This window comes from Orbicella franksi, chromosome 6 (genome assembly GCF_964199315.1).
Source record: "Orbicella franksi chromosome 6, jaOrbFran1.1, whole genome shotgun sequence".
NCBI classification, from domain to species: Eukaryota; Metazoa; Cnidaria; class Anthozoa; order Scleractinia; family Merulinidae; genus Orbicella; species Orbicella franksi.
The window spans coordinates 24,250,368-24,267,852 of NC_138150.1; the positions used below are offsets into that span (position 1 = coordinate 24,250,368).

The window sequence follows — 17,485 nt, forward strand, 5'->3', positions numbered from 1 at the left end:
AGCCTCCGTTTCTTTTGGTCACGTGGTCGGAGAAACGGAGTGTAGCGTTGCACTTTCGTCCTGCGTGGCAGATATGTCTAACACCTTTTGACCAATTGTATGTGTTGTTGTTTCTTCCAATGAAAATGCGTTGTGATCGTGTCCTCTGAGATTATTTTACTAGGGGACGGGACGGTGTTTGCCAGTTGAAAGCTCGAAACCTATCGATTGTGACTTTAATCGATAGGGTGTTTTGCCGGATCTTTCTGCATGTTCCGAAACACATTTACAGCTGCCTTTGAAGCTTAATATTGTTGGTAAGAAGCTTTGTGAAGTGTAGTGTATTGTATTATGTTGTTTGTAGAAATGGAGTGAGCAATTTATATGGCTCAAGTCTACGAAGCCATTTCGACATGTTCATCAGCAATCTAAGTTTTGTTGATCGTGTTGCTTTCAAGCGGCACGAACTAAGCTGGCACTAGTTTGTATAGTCCACACTGTTGTGTTTTGAATTTTGCAATTAAGATCTGCCTCCGTCACGGGCATAAAGAAACGCTGTCGTGCAGACAGAGCAAATTTTCACTCAGCTCATTACCACCTTGTATCGCCAAATGCCACCAAATATACAGCTTAGTTGGATAAAAATGCTATAGAGCAAAGCAAAAACAGTAGTTTCGAAATAATGTGCAGGATTGCAAGGATTGAAATTAGTTACAGTTCAAGAAATTTGAGTTTAGTTCAGGACGTCAAGAAATCGAGTTTACCATTCTTGTGACAGTTTGAACTTTCGAGCCTTTATTTTGTCTGGTATTTCTTTGCTTCTACCAGTATTGGGAATGATTTCTACCGATGTTAAAGTAAGCTTAAAAGTAATCTCCTGGGCACAATACATTTCCCTGAATGTTTCCTAAAAAGCACAGTCTCTAAAAATAAATTAAAATAGGTCACCATGCTGGCAAAAGAGATATGATGTACCAGTCTTACCCTATTTTGCCAGGTCTTTTAAATAGTACTATTGATTTATTTTATCACTCCGCATTACATTTTGCGGTGGCTGGAAGGTACAGTTTTTTGATGAACTTTGATAGGCATACATGAATTTTTGAGCATAAGGAACAACATAATAAACAACTTATGCAAAAGAATCGAAAATAATCCAAATAACATACAATCCATGAGTAATGATTTTGTTTTTGATGCTATTGAATAAGTGTAAAATTCTGCGCTTGAAGCGTTCGCAATATAGTGCTAAGGAATCACCAGTTAAGGTCAGGGTTGTTTGTCCTTCTGTTCTTCTTTTCCTCTGTTGTTGACTTGCTACCTTTGAGCTGTTTGTTACGAAGCAGTGTTTTGTAGACACACAGTGTGAATAGTCATCATGTGAGGCTGCTTCAAGAAGTGCTTGCCTAGGCTTCCTTTTCTATGCGGCTGGTCCAATTAGTACATATTATAGTTCACCACTGAATTTTCTCCAATTCTTATTGGTTTAAATTGATCACGTGACGCAATAGTGTTCATCCGTGGAGAGACACTATCAGCCCATAGTGCCTGTCTGAGGAAAATACCCAGATGGATAGTACTCATCCATGTAAATGTTTCTGTAAAGAAGCGGGCTTACAGAAAGTAAACAATGGAAATATATTAAGTGGGTTTTTGTCCGTTTTCTTTTTCAAATTTTACATTTGGCTTCAACGACCTTCCATGGCTTTCATCTAAAAAAGTTGAAAATAATTCAATATGAATTTTGAACTGGCATGCAGAAGAAAATTTAGTGGTGAACGATAAAGACAATAGAGTGTTTATGTCTCGGAACTATCGGTTGATAGTTGTCCCTTGGAAATTTGATGTTCTTAAAACTAGCATATTTGTTTTAAGAACATCAAATTTCCATGGGGCAACTATCAACCAATAGTTCCTCGACAGAAACTCTCTGTTGTTTAAATAGGGATACATGCCAATACCTTGTCATGTCTTCATTAGGTGGCATTGCCATTATCTCTTTGTGCCAGCTCTTGTGTGAGGAACATTGCCATTCTTGTTATCTTCTGGAGAATTTATTCATGTTTTTGGATACTTGGGTATTTTTTGTTCTTTTAATGTAAAAACAATTAAAGAAGGAGAAAACAGTTTGTTTATCCACTTGTATTTTTATTCTCAAGGATGTCTTTTATCTCTTGGTAAATATATATGGGTTATTGACCAAGTGTGAGGTCAAGATGGCTGGATATTGGCCAAGTTCATTTTTTGCGAGTTTATGGACCGAGACGGAGTCGAGGTCCATAAACTCGCAAAAAAAGAACGAGGCCAATATCCAGCCATCTTGAACGATCAAGCTTGGTCAATAAAGGATTTATTATATGGCTTTCGGGGAAATTTTTCTTGTGGGACACGGCAGATAGTCCCGAGCGGGCAAGATAGCTCCACCTTGCCCGCTCGGGTAGCCAATCACAGCGTAGGATTTGATTCATCTTGCCCGCTCACGGAGCTAGCCATATAATAAGAAGTAGTTCTCACCAGCTAAACTTTGCCACTAGAGATTCAGTCTGTTCTGTTTTGGTTTCATTGTCAGTTGAAATAGACTTCAAAAACCTAGGTCTTGATAAGATAGTCATACTCTTGCAGTTGTTTCTGATTGAATTTTGTTTTCTTTTAAATTTCCCTTTACTGAGGAACAGCTTTTAATCTACAAGGCTGTACATGTATGTTATTTTAAAATAGTCAGTGTAACTTAAAATATAATTGCATTTGTGTGATTTTGTGTTTAACAATGCTTTGAATTTCTGTTTTTGCAGTAATGGATGATCATCATGGGTTGGATGAGGGAAAACATGCACAAACCAAAGAAAGTCATAGTAGAGAAGGAACTAGGGATGGTGAGCATCAGCCCTTACCATGATATGTATCAGTTGCCATGCATTGATAACTTTTTTAGAGTTGTGTCTTGCCAAAATAATTCATTTTTTTGTTACGTAATTGGGTCTTAACTGTAATGGCAGCACTTTCTCAAGAATTTTAGGGCGTATGTCCTCATATTATACTTCAATATCTGGTTAGCTTATGAGTTTTTTCTGGTACACTAAGTACTCCACCAATACTAAGAAGAACATTGCAAACCAAATGTGTTAGAGGAAGCCAACTTTTATGTATTAGAGAAAGCCAACTATTATGTGGTAGAGAAGGCCAACTATTTTTCAAAACACATCTTCTTCGCACCTGGATAAATTAGCCAGTTTCTAGTTTTTAATTCCTTTTCATCTCTGCTATGAAGGCTTACAATTTAGCACAGGGAGTGTTTAGTAGATGGAGTTTCAAAATCTTAAGGAAGAAGTGATTGTACAGTACCATGTTAATGCACAGCTTATTATTCTTGTGTATCCATTAAACTAGTCAACAACCCATTGTCCCCACTAGAACAAAATAATTTTGTTTTTAAAATTGATATAAAATAAAAGTGTCAACTTACCGGTAGTTTGGGAGGTTCTGTGGTATATTATAGGTTAAGGTATAGATGTATGGCAGTGATACAAGCAATTTTTGCTACATGTTACACAGAAGATATTTGCATATCATATGTAGTTACTCAAGCATTTGTCGCAGTGCACATATTTTTTCTATTCTTTGTTGTGACTCTTATTTAAAACCCCAAAAGCTGTGAACAAGACAGCTTGTAGGAAGTTGAGCTTTCTGTGTTAGCAAATGACAACCTTAACTTAAATGACAAAACTGGTAAACCATACATGTACAATAATTATCTCCTCAGAGCTTTATTATCTAGCTCTCTGCACGCACTGCAGGCCTATGATGCTCCCTCATCATAGGCCTGCAGTGCGTGCAGAGAGCTAGATAATAAAGCTCTGAGGAGATAATTATTGCCCCTACTGTATTCTACATGTATACTTACAGCCTGCAAAGCACTCACTTTCTTTCCTGCAATGGTTTGGGGCACAACAAACATAAATGAATTAAGAGAGGTTGAGGAGTCGAGGAGGCAGAGTAAAAAAAATTTTTGGATGCCGCAAAGCTCTTAGAATGAGTTTGACGGCTATTAATGCAGTGTTCGACAGTAACTTTCTTGCTAATTTGCCCTTTGGGCAACTAGTTCTGTTTTTGTTGGTTCCCCGTGTGTCTTTTTAGTTGCCTACCTGGTAGACTTTTGTTGCCCATTAGCACTCACGAGAAAATTTCAACTTGCAGAAATGCTCAATTTTTTTATAAACTTGCCTTCTTGCTTTGGTGTTGCAACAGTGATTCATTGGGTGATTAATCAGTCATAGAGCACAACCCTCACAAGATTTTAAACATCCATGAACTGTGCCCACACATTTTGATGAGACTCCACTTTTCTAACAAATAGACCCAGTGAAGCACTTTTACTGGTCAAATACAATGAACCAACTGTCATGAATGAAAACATAGTTCATGCCCAGAAGCACATCATTATCATTAATATTATTGTTATTATTTTTGTTGTCATCGTTGTTGTTTTTATTGCTATTTTTATTTATTATAATTGTCTTTTTAACTATATATTAAGGAATGGCAAAAAGATGGCTCAGCCTGTACCTGTAGTGCCTATTTTGTATTTGTAATCATAGATTAATAAAACTGCTTCTCTTCCTCACCAGAGATCAGTCGGGGAGTAGCTTACAATCCTGACAACAGTGCCCCATTTCTTTTTGAGTCACAACAGTAAAACTTAAAGCCAAAATATTGCTGTACCGTACAATTTGTGTGGAAAGACTTTGACACAAAAGTTATTTCCAAATACTGTTGCAAAATGCATCTTTGAAAATTCAATGAGGTTATCAAGCATTTTATAGTATTTTAAGAACTAGGGATTAATGCTTTTTATGGTTCGCACGATCACTAATCGACTAGCCACTTTTATTTAGCAAGCTTTGGGGCAAGCTTCTCACAAAATTTGGGTTCATGGCTTGTTTTGGAAATTAGAGTCAATTGTAGAAACTTTCAGTGAATGTTAGAGTTGAGTTTACATGTCTTTGACCTTTAAGTTAATACTTCTGAACTTCTGCTCAAATGATTTCCCCAAAACTTGAGCATGGTTTGTATTAAGTCAGAATAAGCTGGTTCCAGAAATTGAGTAAAAGTATGCCAGCAAAATTTTTTTTACTGGTAGTGTTGTTGTCCAAAAAATGGGGTCCAGTCAAACACCAGTAAGAATAAAAATATTTTCCCCAGTAAGTGGAATTAAGTAACATTATCACCGAGTGAAAGACAAAATATTTCCCAAAATTTCTTAGCCAACACTTCAAAGCCCCAAAATTTATGTTGCAAACTTTGACATGGGGTAGTGTGCCCACAATAACTGCAGAACCACCTTAAGTAATGATGAAATGGAATCAATAGAATAACCATGATAAGAATGGTGTTATCCTTTTGATACAATATTAATAACAAACAGTGGGGCTTGACTTTTCAAAATTACAGAAAAACTCAAATTGCATCTAGGGCCACCAGATCACAGTTTTCAAGCAACATACATTTAAATAGAAAGGAATTGTTAGCCAAATTAACTTTAACTAAAAATAACAGGCACTTTTTAAAAATAAAGTGGTTTGCTATTAAACAGTTAAAAAACAGTTCCTTTATATTGCTATATGTACATGTAGAAACATAAAAAATGAAAAGGGTTTGTCAAGCACAACTCGATACACCACCACCACCCACATAAATTATGATACTCTCCCATGTAGATGTGGAAGGAAAACACCTTGTTTTCACTCTAAGAGGAACTGGAGTTTGCAAGCCCTGACAGTTGTTCAGATTGGTTTCTTTGGAGTTAATGACAATAAATTGATTAACACCAAATTAATTAAGAGAGCACTTGACAACCAAATTGATGGCATTTTGTTGGGTTCTTCATTAGGCCGTTGTTTTTTTTTATCATGACAGAACTCAAAAATGATATTGTTCGTAAAATGCTTGACAGTGGCCTTATAAATGAGTAGTTTTATGGACGTTATTTTGAAGATATGCTGTTGATGGACAAATCAAATAAATCTGACATGTTTTACAGTCGACAAATTTGAAGATGGCTTGATCCATTTCCTGGACATTTCTCTGAAAAGAACATCCATTGACATTTATAGGAATCACACAAACACTGGACAGAATGTCTCGTTTTCTAGTCAAGTACGTTGACTTGCCAAAATTACTTGGGTTAGGCCTTGTTGCACCAGGCTTCTCGTATATGTGAAATAGACTCTCTCATTCAGAAACAAAGAACAATGATGAAAACGTTCTGTTAGGGAATGGCTTTCCTAAATCTGTGGCTTCTAATCTTGTGAGGTGTTTCAGACAAAGTAGCTCAGAACCTAGAACATCTTATCCCAATAACAACAAGACTATGAGTTTTAAGGATTTTAAATTCTAATGTGGGGTTTAGGACTGGCACTAGTTTTGCTAGGCTAATGATGCAATTTTGAAAGCAGATGGGAGCTCCTCTGGGGGCCTGTCCAGGAATCCCCATCAGTGTCCCAGACCAAAAATGGCATGTGCTTTTAACTATTGCTTCATCTCATGCAGGAAGGAAGTGATGTCTGAACAGTTTTCATTGAAGTGCCTTGAAACCAGAACCAGAGTATTAACAATATTACAAACAACGCAACAAAGAAAGTACAGGATGCAAAACAGAGCACAGTGATGCAAACCCAAATGCAAGTTAATTTTGAAACCAAATTGAAAATTGCTATGTAGAGTGAGACGGGTAACTGCAATCACAACTGGTGGTTTGCTATTTGCGTGAAAAATTAGCAGAGATTAAGTTGAAGGAAGTGAGTTTATAGAGAAGTCCATTTGCATCATATTAATCAAAAGCTGGTTTTCTTAGTTAGGTATAGAAATACAGTATGTTAATAAGTAGTTTCTTAGAAATCGATTTTGAAATAAAAACTAGCGCTAAAAAGTCACGACGTTTCGACCTCTACGAGGTCATTTTCAAGTGAGTAAATTTTCTACAATAGCATATAGCCATAAATATGTTAAAAACAACTTATAATAGATAAAAATGTGGCGAACGCTAAAATGTGATAAAATATGTGAAAAAGTGTTAAAAATATACAATGGAAAAATAAAATAATCTTAGCAAGAATTGCTCTAAACAAATAATTGGGCGCGAATTGAATCGCACTGTTTGTTTAGCATTGGTTTCAGTTCTTTGATAAAAAAAAACATTTCAAAAATAAGGTAGCCAAATTTGTTCTGACACTTTCTTAAGATTCGAAAACTCTGTGCGATGTCTTCTGGCTCCATATCGTGCTGCTCTCTAAGGTGGTTTCCGATTGCCGATCCTTTGTGTTCTTCAATTCGTTGGTGTGGGTGTCGGCACGTGTAACCGACATAGCCTGCATCACACAGGCCACACTGAAATGAATACACCACGCATTGTTGACTAACAAGAGGCTGCTTGTCTTCCCTGACCTTAATTTCATCCTTGATCTTTCTACTTGTGTAAACTGGGTTAATATCTACGTTGATCTTCCGACTGAGGTCAGCCAGCTGTTTACGTACTACGTTTACAGATTTCTGGTCCTTGTAGGGCAACACGATTCTGACTGGGGCTTCTCTTTTAATAATAATAATAATAATAATAATAATAATAATAATAATAATAATAATAATAATAATATTTAATATTTCTAAGGCGCAAATTAACATGTGAATATGATCAAATGCGCCTTTTATCAGCCACTCGAGTATGTGAATCCTCGCACACTTTTGATTCAATAAATCTACGAATGATTGACTGCACAAGGTCGTCAGGATAGCACAGTCGGGAAAAGATCTCTTTAAGGCGTTCACATTCCTCGTGAAAAAACTTCCACTTTCAAAATACAGTATGAATATTTATAATTTGAATTATAATAATATTACTGTTGTACTTTAGATTGTAATTCCAATGCTCTTTTTAAAAACTGATTTCAGTTTCATTAGGTAGTTTGGTGCTTTGGGCCCAAAACAGCAGCCTGAAAACGGTCCTTGTAAGTTGACAAGCCCTTGAATAGCCAGGAAGTTTCAAGAAATGGGCCCTGAAGAGACAAAGGGCCGACTTCAGACACAACTTAAAGCGAGTTTCAATTAGTCCAGCAAATTTATTTCACTTTCCGTAGGAGGAAGGTAAATTCCTAAAGATAAACATGAAACGAATTACTACAAATAACTAACTGAAGACGGCAGAAAACTAAGAGGAAAACACAAACAGACGATAAACTAAACGGCTTACCAAAATGCTGGCAGCGGGGTTCAGGGAACCAAGAAGATACAAGTGTACCGGACGATAAACTAGCACTAAACGAACATGAAAGGATAACACAAATATATACGCAACGAAATTTACATACGACGCGAGAAAAAAAGCATGCAGAATGTGAAAAAATACATCAACATACGGAACAAAAAAGGACACAAAGAAAACACGAAATAGCCACAACAGGCTCCTTCACAGAAAGTTTCAGTTTTCCACAATATTGTTGTGTCTATTAATGAAGTAAATCCATCTCCATATTTTTAATAGCCTGGCCAAACCATACCTGGAGGCATTAGATGATATGATCGATGAGGAGGAGGGGAAGTTAGAAGAAGACAAAGAAGAAGAAGAAGGACAAGAGGATCAAGAAGAACAAGTGGAAGGGCAAGAAGAACAAGACAATGATGATGAACACCTCTACAGAAAGTTAATAGAGGATGAGTTTAGTGACAGTGATAAAATCAGTATTTATTTCGTAGATTTTTTAAATTTTTATCAGGATTTCTTTAACAGATGTATTAATAAGTAATAATTAAGTAAATAGAGGATGAGTCTGAAATTGTTTTGATTGTTCTACATTTACAACAGCTTATTCAAATTAGCCCAAGCTCAAAGGCTGAAGAAAATATGTCATTACTTTTTTTTTCACTAAATGAACCACAAGTCACTGTGTTGCCTGTGACTAGTTTGTTGGATCTAGATTTAAGGGACAAAAGAGTGACAGAACTTTTCATCTTTGTAATAAGAACCCAGCCACAGTCGTGCCTGACTAACTGCGTCCACCTTCCTTGGTTTAAATAAGCTAATCAAAATGCATGAATGGTGAAAATATCAAGCATCATGTAACCTGTTGATCAGTCGACAACTCCACCTTTCACATTTCTTTTCATAATTTGGATTTGCCAGATTTGAATGGAAGCCATAGGAAAGTTGTTGAAAACATGTCAAAAAATGATGAAAAAAAATTAGTTTGGTGGTCTGTGTTAGAAGTGCACCACTGTAAATGCAATGATAAGTATTATATTAGTATGTCCAAAAGGCATTTATCTGTCAAAAATAGAATTTCTCAAACTAATTCTAACTTTGGTTATTTTGCCTTTGTAACAATACAAATCTCAAGATTATAGTGGTTTTACAACACAGGCTAAAAACATGCCCTAAAATATAATTTTCGAAAATGTTTGGATAAAGCAACGGTTTGTATCATACGTGAGCATTGCACATAATTCAAGCCAATTAATTCAAGGTCACAAGTCAGATTGTTTTGGTTCGCCCGTGTGTAGAAAGATCTATAAGATTCCAGTTGATAGTGATAATGGTAATTATACCTGCTCATGAAAACACCAGTTGTATAAATTCCAGTCTAGCCATAAATAAATAAAAAAAGATTTGTAATCTTCTTTGTCATAACTGAATTATGTTATTGAACTAGTATGAGGTCCGTGTTGGTAAAACATTGGTCGAGTTCTTCGCCTTGCAATGTTACGGCGAGATCCATAGACTTGTTAAAAAAAGAAATACCCATATCAGTATCCGACTAAAGTTTCATTCCATGTTCAATGGTAAATTCCTGAGGGGTGTGCCTACAAACGAGGACTAACAATAGAGCTATAAATCAATGAACATAATAAATCCCTCTAAGATTCTCTAACCGAAACAAGTGATAGGTTGAGGTATCACTGAATTCCTAATTTTCAACCTTCTGCTTTCATTTCATCGTCTCTCCCGGTTAATAACACGTACCCGTTGTAGCTAGTTCCAGCCGATCCCAGGAATGCAAATCTCATTAGCAGTCAGTGCTCTCTCAGATAACCATAACGAGTACTTTTAAGGGTATCAAGTCTTATATCGGGGGTTCGGTGATATTTCTTTCTAAAAACAAAAACTGAAATAGTGTTCAACATAAACTTGCTCAGCACGTTTGCGAAAATCTATTGGTTCCTTTCAGAGGTTTCTTTAAGAGCACTCGGCTAACCTCCACGTACGATTTCCGTACAGCGCCATACATTAACTATGTATGCAACTATCTCAAACTATCACATTATACTCAAACAGCAATCGTGAAAAGAACGAGTCAGTCAAAAAATTGCATGCATAATTAATGTAAGGGGTGGTGCGAAAATCTTGCCAACCTCCCTGTCAAAATAAGAGAGCCCCTCTGCCAGTTTTGTCCACATAGTATAATTTCCAGTGACAGAATCGTTATGATTACGATGACGACCACAAAGCGCTTTGTGGTGTATTGAATAGGCCACAAAGCGCTTTGTGGTGTTTTGAATAGGTCACAAAGCGCTTTGCGGTGTTTTGAATAGGCCACAAAGCGCTTTGTGGTGTGAAAAATTGGAAAAACCAAATTATTTCAGAAAATAGCTGTGAGATATTTGCGAGTCAACGAGCCATCCAGTTTTCAATGTTAAATCCCAAAATAAAACACCACATAGCGCTTTGTGGTGTTTTGAATAGGCCACAAAGCGCTCTGTGGTGTTTTGAGTAGGCCACAAAGCGCTCTGTGGTGTGTTCAATACGCCACAAAGTGCTCTGTGGTTTTTTGACTACTACTGCTGTTTTGTAAAGCAAATCGAACTAGGAACAGTTAGAAAGCACTCCGGCCATAAAAATCTACTCGACAAGAAAATTTCTGTAATAAATGTTCGATGCTACAGGAGATGGCTTACCCAAAAAGGTTCAGTCAGCCTCAACAAACTTATACTGAGAAGAGGGCTTTCGCGAACCGGATTTCGTGTGAGTGACAAGATTGGGAATAGAGAAATACTGCGCAGATTGAGTGGTAGTTTTACAGCACCGAAACTAAAATTGGTTACACTGCTTCTCAGAAATTTTGTTTCGCCTCTGTAATATCATTAAACGATCTGAATAATTTGAGGATAATCAAAGCGCGGAGTTTAATATTGGCTGGCCGGGAACACGCAGTTCGCAAACCGGAGAGCAACCACTGTTTAAATCTTCGATCGAACTTTCATGTTAAATTTGAAACTGAAAATACACTAAGCGGTCAATTTTCGATAGAAATCTTGTGAGGTAAATGCCATTCTTGCAAATAGTCGCTGCATATTTACGTTCAGAGTCACTCTGATTCAGAGTAGAGACATACAAAGTCAAATACTGCTTCCGAACGCCACCCCTCCAAAAATCAATTTTGCTCGAAGACCCAACTGCAACGGAGTTTAGTTACCAGTCTTATGCTGCGTGTTATTAGATAGAACACATGATATGATTGGCTCCGTATATCACATTACGTCAGAGGACATGTCTGCTACATAGGACATAACTGCAACGGTACAACGGAGGGCTCCATTCTCGTCCCCAGTGCTACTCGTCTTAAAATGCCGTTGACGAGTAGCTCTGACGCACCTAAAAAGTCGAATTTTTTCATTGGCTGACAAGAAATGAATGCGCAGTAGAAATGAAAATTACAAAGCTCTACGCATTCCATTTTACTTCCGGCCCGGAGGCGGCACCTTCGCTCAGTTGACACAGGCGTGCTTTACGAAAAAACAAATGGTGACCTTTCCCGATCGATCCGAAGGAATCCTTAAAGTTTCCACGTAACCAAAGGAGTACGTCGCCTGCAACGATGTCATTCACGATCGTAATCATCGTCCTTTGTTGTAGCAGCGGAGAAGGTGGGAAGAAACGTTTAGAACTCGGAGAATCAACCAGCTAATGCAACAATTACTTTGTTGCTGACCATACCCCAAGAAATCACAAAATTAAGTTCGAATCGGCAGTGGGTTTTAAGAAACGTTTGTCTTCCTTTATGAAAAGCTCAAAAGGAAACTTAGAGCCAGGTGAAAAGACGAAGAAATATCACTCTTGCTAAGCAAATGTGGCACTGGAAATGCGAAGGTGTGTTTTTCTCTCTCTGAAAGATCAAGGAGATCAGATTCTAGCAGTCCAAAATATATTGATATTAAATTGCCAAAATGAGTCAAAGGTCCGTGTTATAATACTCTGCTACGTACCTGGATGCTGTAGCAAATGGTCTGAACATGAAGTTTGGTTTGTTTCTTCCACATATCGTTATGTATGTATCTTTTACTATCTGTTAAGAAGCTTCTGCTGTTATAGATATATATAATATCTTTTTTTTAGCTCCCATCTCTTTATTATTGAGACATCTCCTATAGTCTCCCCCCAAAAAACACAAACAAACCTTTTGTGGTCAGGCAAGAGTTTAGTTTGCTTAAGAACCTTCACCCAAATTTTTTTTTTTTTTTATAATTTACTTGTGGAAATGATGTGTAAAGGTAAATAATCATAGATAACCATAGCTGAAATTTGAGGCCCTTTCCTCTCTCCCCATTTTAGTTAGGAAGCAACTGCAACTAGCAAAACTTTATTCCATCACAATAACATTAATCAGTAAATAACAATAATTTATCATCCATGCAAATAACTGTGAACAAATATAAGAGGCAATTATTTATACATGTATAACTGATAACGAATCATCAGGACTAGTGGGTTTCCAAATGTAATGTGGGAATTATCTCTACTAAAAACAAATCAAACATTAAAGGTGTACAGAGTTACATTAATATCCACATAAGAAAAATATTATAATCTTTTTGTTAGCCTTTGAAAGATAATTTATTTCCTGCCATTATTTACTATTCTTTGTTAATTTTCAGACCATAATAGTGCTACATAAATTCCTCGAAGGATGACCATTTATGGATAATTCAAATGGGAATGTTGCTCTTGCAGTTCAATAAATAATACTGAAAAAAAAGGAGATGGAGAAAAAACCATTGTTGACAGTAAAGCTATGTGGCTGATGTTCTGATCAACCACGAGACGTAGAAAGTATACGTTGAGATTTGTTGTTGCACATGGTTGTATAACAGGCTGAAGAGCCTTATTACCATGAAGTAACATGAATTGTAAAAGAGCAATGACATTGCATTGTTTCCCATTCATTTTGTTCATGCAGTTTCCTAAAAAAAAATCTTCCTTAATGTACATTGAGGCACACCAATATGAATCACTCTCTTCACATCAGGAACCTCTACATGTATACCAATGCCAGATACTAATGTTATAGTTACATCATTTTAGCTGTATTATATTTTTGGTAACACCATGTACTCATACGGGAATACTGAAATAAATTGGTGTTGTTGTTGTTGTTGAAAGCACCCAAAAGATTAAGTTTTATATAAGCTGTTTGAAAGGTATAAAATGAACAAAAACAATTACATCGACAAAAGCAGTGGGGCACGGGGGACAAAATGGTGGAATAGTCCTATATCTAGTTTTGTAATGTCTACAGGCTTTTCTCAAGCCTGAATATACAAAAACCATCATTAGATGTTCCAGATAAGCTAATTAAAATTGCTGCAGAGCCATTATGGAAGCCCCCAGCACACATATATAACCACTCGATAACAACTGGCATAGGACTTTTATTTTTTTCTTGGCGTTTTTCTTAACATGGTTGTAATCACTTCAAAAGGCCAATTGCTACCCTATACCCTGGTTACCACACACATATTTTTTTTATTCTTTCCATAGCCATACGCAAAATAGATTTCTCTTCTCATATTTATTTAATTATAATACTGATGTAAATTAATTCTGTAAATAATACACAATAAAAGTTGATCGATTGATTTAATTTGACAGTTCAATGATCTATTGATTGTGTAAGACCCTTTTTTGTAAAAAAAAAATAGAACAGAATGGGGTTACTTGAAAAAATGACGACATGAAAGATCCTATGAAAGTGAGCACCTTTATTACATTCCTTGCAAGGAAACATGAGCAAAACTCCAATACAACAAAACTTTCCTGAGTTCAACAGATTTTTATTCTACTGCAGCTTACAAACCTATGTAAATAACCAGGAAGTAAATAGTTCTTACCATTAAAAAATTTTCCCTTCATCTATCAGCACGGCTTATATTTAAATCCTCTGGTCAGTGATGCAATTTCCACGGCTGATTTCCACAAACGCTTCCGTGTGTCCATAAACAAATTTTACCGTGTCATCGATAGACGTTAGTGGCTTTAATACTCCGCAAATTGTAAATTTGTAACAAAAGAAACCAGGAAAATGCTCAAATATTGCTGCAGACGCCGTGGCACCTAATGAAAGTTCAAATTAATTTAATCAGTCTTTGAGGAGACTCATTCATATCGGCCAAGTAGCGCTGTTTATCTTCAATACTTTTCGTTGAAAAGCTTCTCAGCCATCAATATCGTTGTGTGTTAGTTTTGAATTGTTTTATTGTTAACAACAAAGGTGGCAACAGAAAAAGAAAGTGGTATTTCGTGACTATCTGATAATTAAATTAGTTCTTTTTCATCGGTAAAAATTTGCATTTTTAGTAAAACATCGTCTCTGTTCCGTTTCTTCATCACTACATCAGATATTTAACTTTCTTTCATTTATCTCCAAAAAACAAGGACATCTTCCGTATGTTTTGGAGAAAACAGGGGTTTCATATTACATGGCTTTGCGAGGAAAACAAAAGTATCAAGTTACAAAGTTGGCGTGAAGAGCTAAATTGTCACGTTTGCTGCTTCAGCGTATTGTTGAATTTAAAATGAACGAAAATCAACTTAAAGCACCAGTAGTAATTAATTTGTGCGTAATGTTTGGACCTTGAATGAAAATACAACCTTGAAACATACACACTGCAAAGGGGAAAAGCCGTAGCAGACTACCAAGGTAGACACAAACCGGAAGTGAACCGAGCAGGGGTGAGTACTTATGGGACTACTATATCAGAGCTATCAATTGCGCTCTGCACTATCTGAGATTGTCTCACTAGTTATCGAATATGAAGAGAAGAAACAACAAGAACACAGCTATCGATGCCTGAATTTTTCTGGACGGTCCACCACAAAATGCACCGCGAAACCCGTTGGTAAAATATTACACAAGCTGGCAATCGTGTTTGAAGCGGCGACGGCATTTAAGGCCGCTTTCTACTCTCTTTTTAACTCTAAATCACCTAACTTCAGCGAAGTGAAAACACATGTCAGCGTTCCGATCTGTTTACATCTGAAGAATACTCGCTATTCCTCTCTCCCCTCCCTCAGGATTAGTTTCTGAGCATGAGCAGATATACAGGCCAAACTTACGCATGCGTTACCGGATGTCTGTGATTTACGGACATCCGGTAATGGCTGCTACCAGAGCCCTCCGTTTCTCCGACCACGTGACCAAAAGAGACGGAGGCTCTGGGGACGAGAATGGGATCTCTGTAAATCACAGACATCCGGTAACGGATGCGCAATTTTGGCCTGTATATCTGCTCATGCTCAGAAACTAATCCTGAGGGAGGGGAGAGAGGAATAGAGAGTATTTTTCAGATGTAAACAGATCGGAACGCTGACATGTGTTTTCACTTCGCTGAAGTTAGGTGATTTAGAGTTAAAAAGAGAGTAGAAAGCGGCCTTAAATGCCGTCGCCGCTTCAAACACGATTGCCAGCTTGTGTAATATTTTACCAACGGGTTTCGCGGTGCATTTTGTGGTGGACCGTCTAGAAAAATTCAGGAATCGATAGCTGTGTTCTTGTTGTTTCTTCTCTTCATATTCGATAAAAATGAGAAGTTTAAAGAGCGAGGTGCAGTTGTGAAAGCTTTCAAGCAACGTAATCAGGATACGGCATGTATTACGTCTATCGATGACACGGTAAAATTTGTTTATGGACACACGGAAGCGTTTGTGGAAATCAGCCGTGGAAATTGCATCACTGACCAGAGGATTTAAATATAAGCCGTGCTGATAGATGAAGGGAAAATTTTTTTAATGGTAAGAACTATTTACTTCCTGGTTATTTACATAGGTTTGTAAGCTGCAGTAGAATAAAAATCTGTTGAACTCAGGAAAGTTTTGTTGTATTGGAGTTTTGCTCATGTTTCCTTGCAAGGAATGTAATAAAGGTGCTCACTTTCATATGATCTTTCATGTCGTCATTTTTTCAAGTAACCCCATTCTGTTCTATTTTTTTTTTTTTTTTTACAAAAAAGGATCTTACACAATCAACAGATCATTAAACTGTCAAATTAAATCAATCGATCAACTTTTATTGTGCATTATTTACAGAATTAATTTACATCAGTATTATAATTAAATAAATATGAGAAGAGAAATCTATTTTGCGTATGGCTATGGAAAGAATAAAAAAAATATGTGTGTGGTAACCAGGGTATAGGGTAGCAATTGGCCTTTTGAAGTGGTTACTACCTTGTTAAGAAAAACGCCAAGAAAAAAATAAAAGTCCTATGCCAGTTGTTATCGAGTGGTTATATATGTGTGCTGGGGGCTTCCATAATGGCTCTGCAGCAATTTTAATTAGCTTATCTGGAACATCTAATGATGATTTTTGTACATTCAGGCTTGAGAAAAGCCTGTAGACATTACAAAACTAGATATAGGACTATTCCACCATTTTGTCCCCCATCCCCCACTGCTTTTGTCGATGTAATTGTTTTTGTTCATTTTATACCTTTCAAACAGCTTATATAAAGCTTAATCTTTTGGGTGCTTTAAACAACAACAACAACACCAATTTATTTCAGTATTCCCGTATGAGTACATGGTGTTACCAAAAATATAATACAGCTAAAATGATGGAACTACAACATTAGTACTTGGCATTGGTATACATGTAGAGGTTCCTGATGTGAAGAGAGTGATTCATATTGGTGTGCCTCAATGTACATTAAGGAAGATTTTTTTAGGAAACTGCATGAACAAAATGAATGGGAAACAATGCAATGTCATTGCTCTTTTACAATTCATGTTACTTCATGGTAATAAGGCTCTTCAGCCTGTTATACAACCATGTGCAACAACAAATCTCAACGTATACTTTCTACGTCTTGTGGTTGATCAGAACATCAGCCACATAGCTTTACTGTCAACAATGGTTCTTTCTCCATCTCCTTTTTTTTCAGTATTATTTATTGAACTGCAAGAGCAACATTCCCATTTGAATTATCCATAAATGGTCATCCTTTGAGGAATTTATGTAGCACTATTATGGTCTGAAAATTAACAAAGAATAGTAAATAATGGCAGGAAATAAATTATCTTTCAGAGGCTAACAAAAAGATTATGACATTTTTCTTATGTGGATATTAATGTAACTCTGTACACCTTTAATGTTTGATTTGTTTTTAGTAGAGATAATTCCCACATTACATTTGGAAACCCACTAGTCCTGATGATTCGTTATCAGTTATACATGTATAAATAATTGCC

General features: G+C 36.6%; 1 protein-coding gene and 1 long non-coding RNA gene across 3 annotated transcripts in view; one reads left to right on the plus strand and one right to left on the minus strand.

Moving 5' to 3' along the window:
- LOC145488906 (uncharacterized) overlaps window positions 1-17,485 on the minus strand; it is a 122,243-nt gene that overhangs the window by 52,912 nt on the left and 51,846 nt on the right. The window lies entirely within an intron of this gene.
- LOC145488915 (uncharacterized) lies at window positions 36-11,538 on the plus strand. Of its 2 annotated transcripts, XR_014049544.1 has the most exons (3): window positions 36-296; window positions 2,772-2,852; window positions 8,513-11,538. It is a non-coding gene; the product is annotated as an uncharacterized LOC145488915 (long non-coding RNA). The 2 variants fall into 2 exon arrangements; XR_014049545.1 differs by lacking the exons at window positions 36-296; window positions 2,772-2,852 and having other exon boundaries at window positions 5,047-10,526; window positions 10,558-11,538.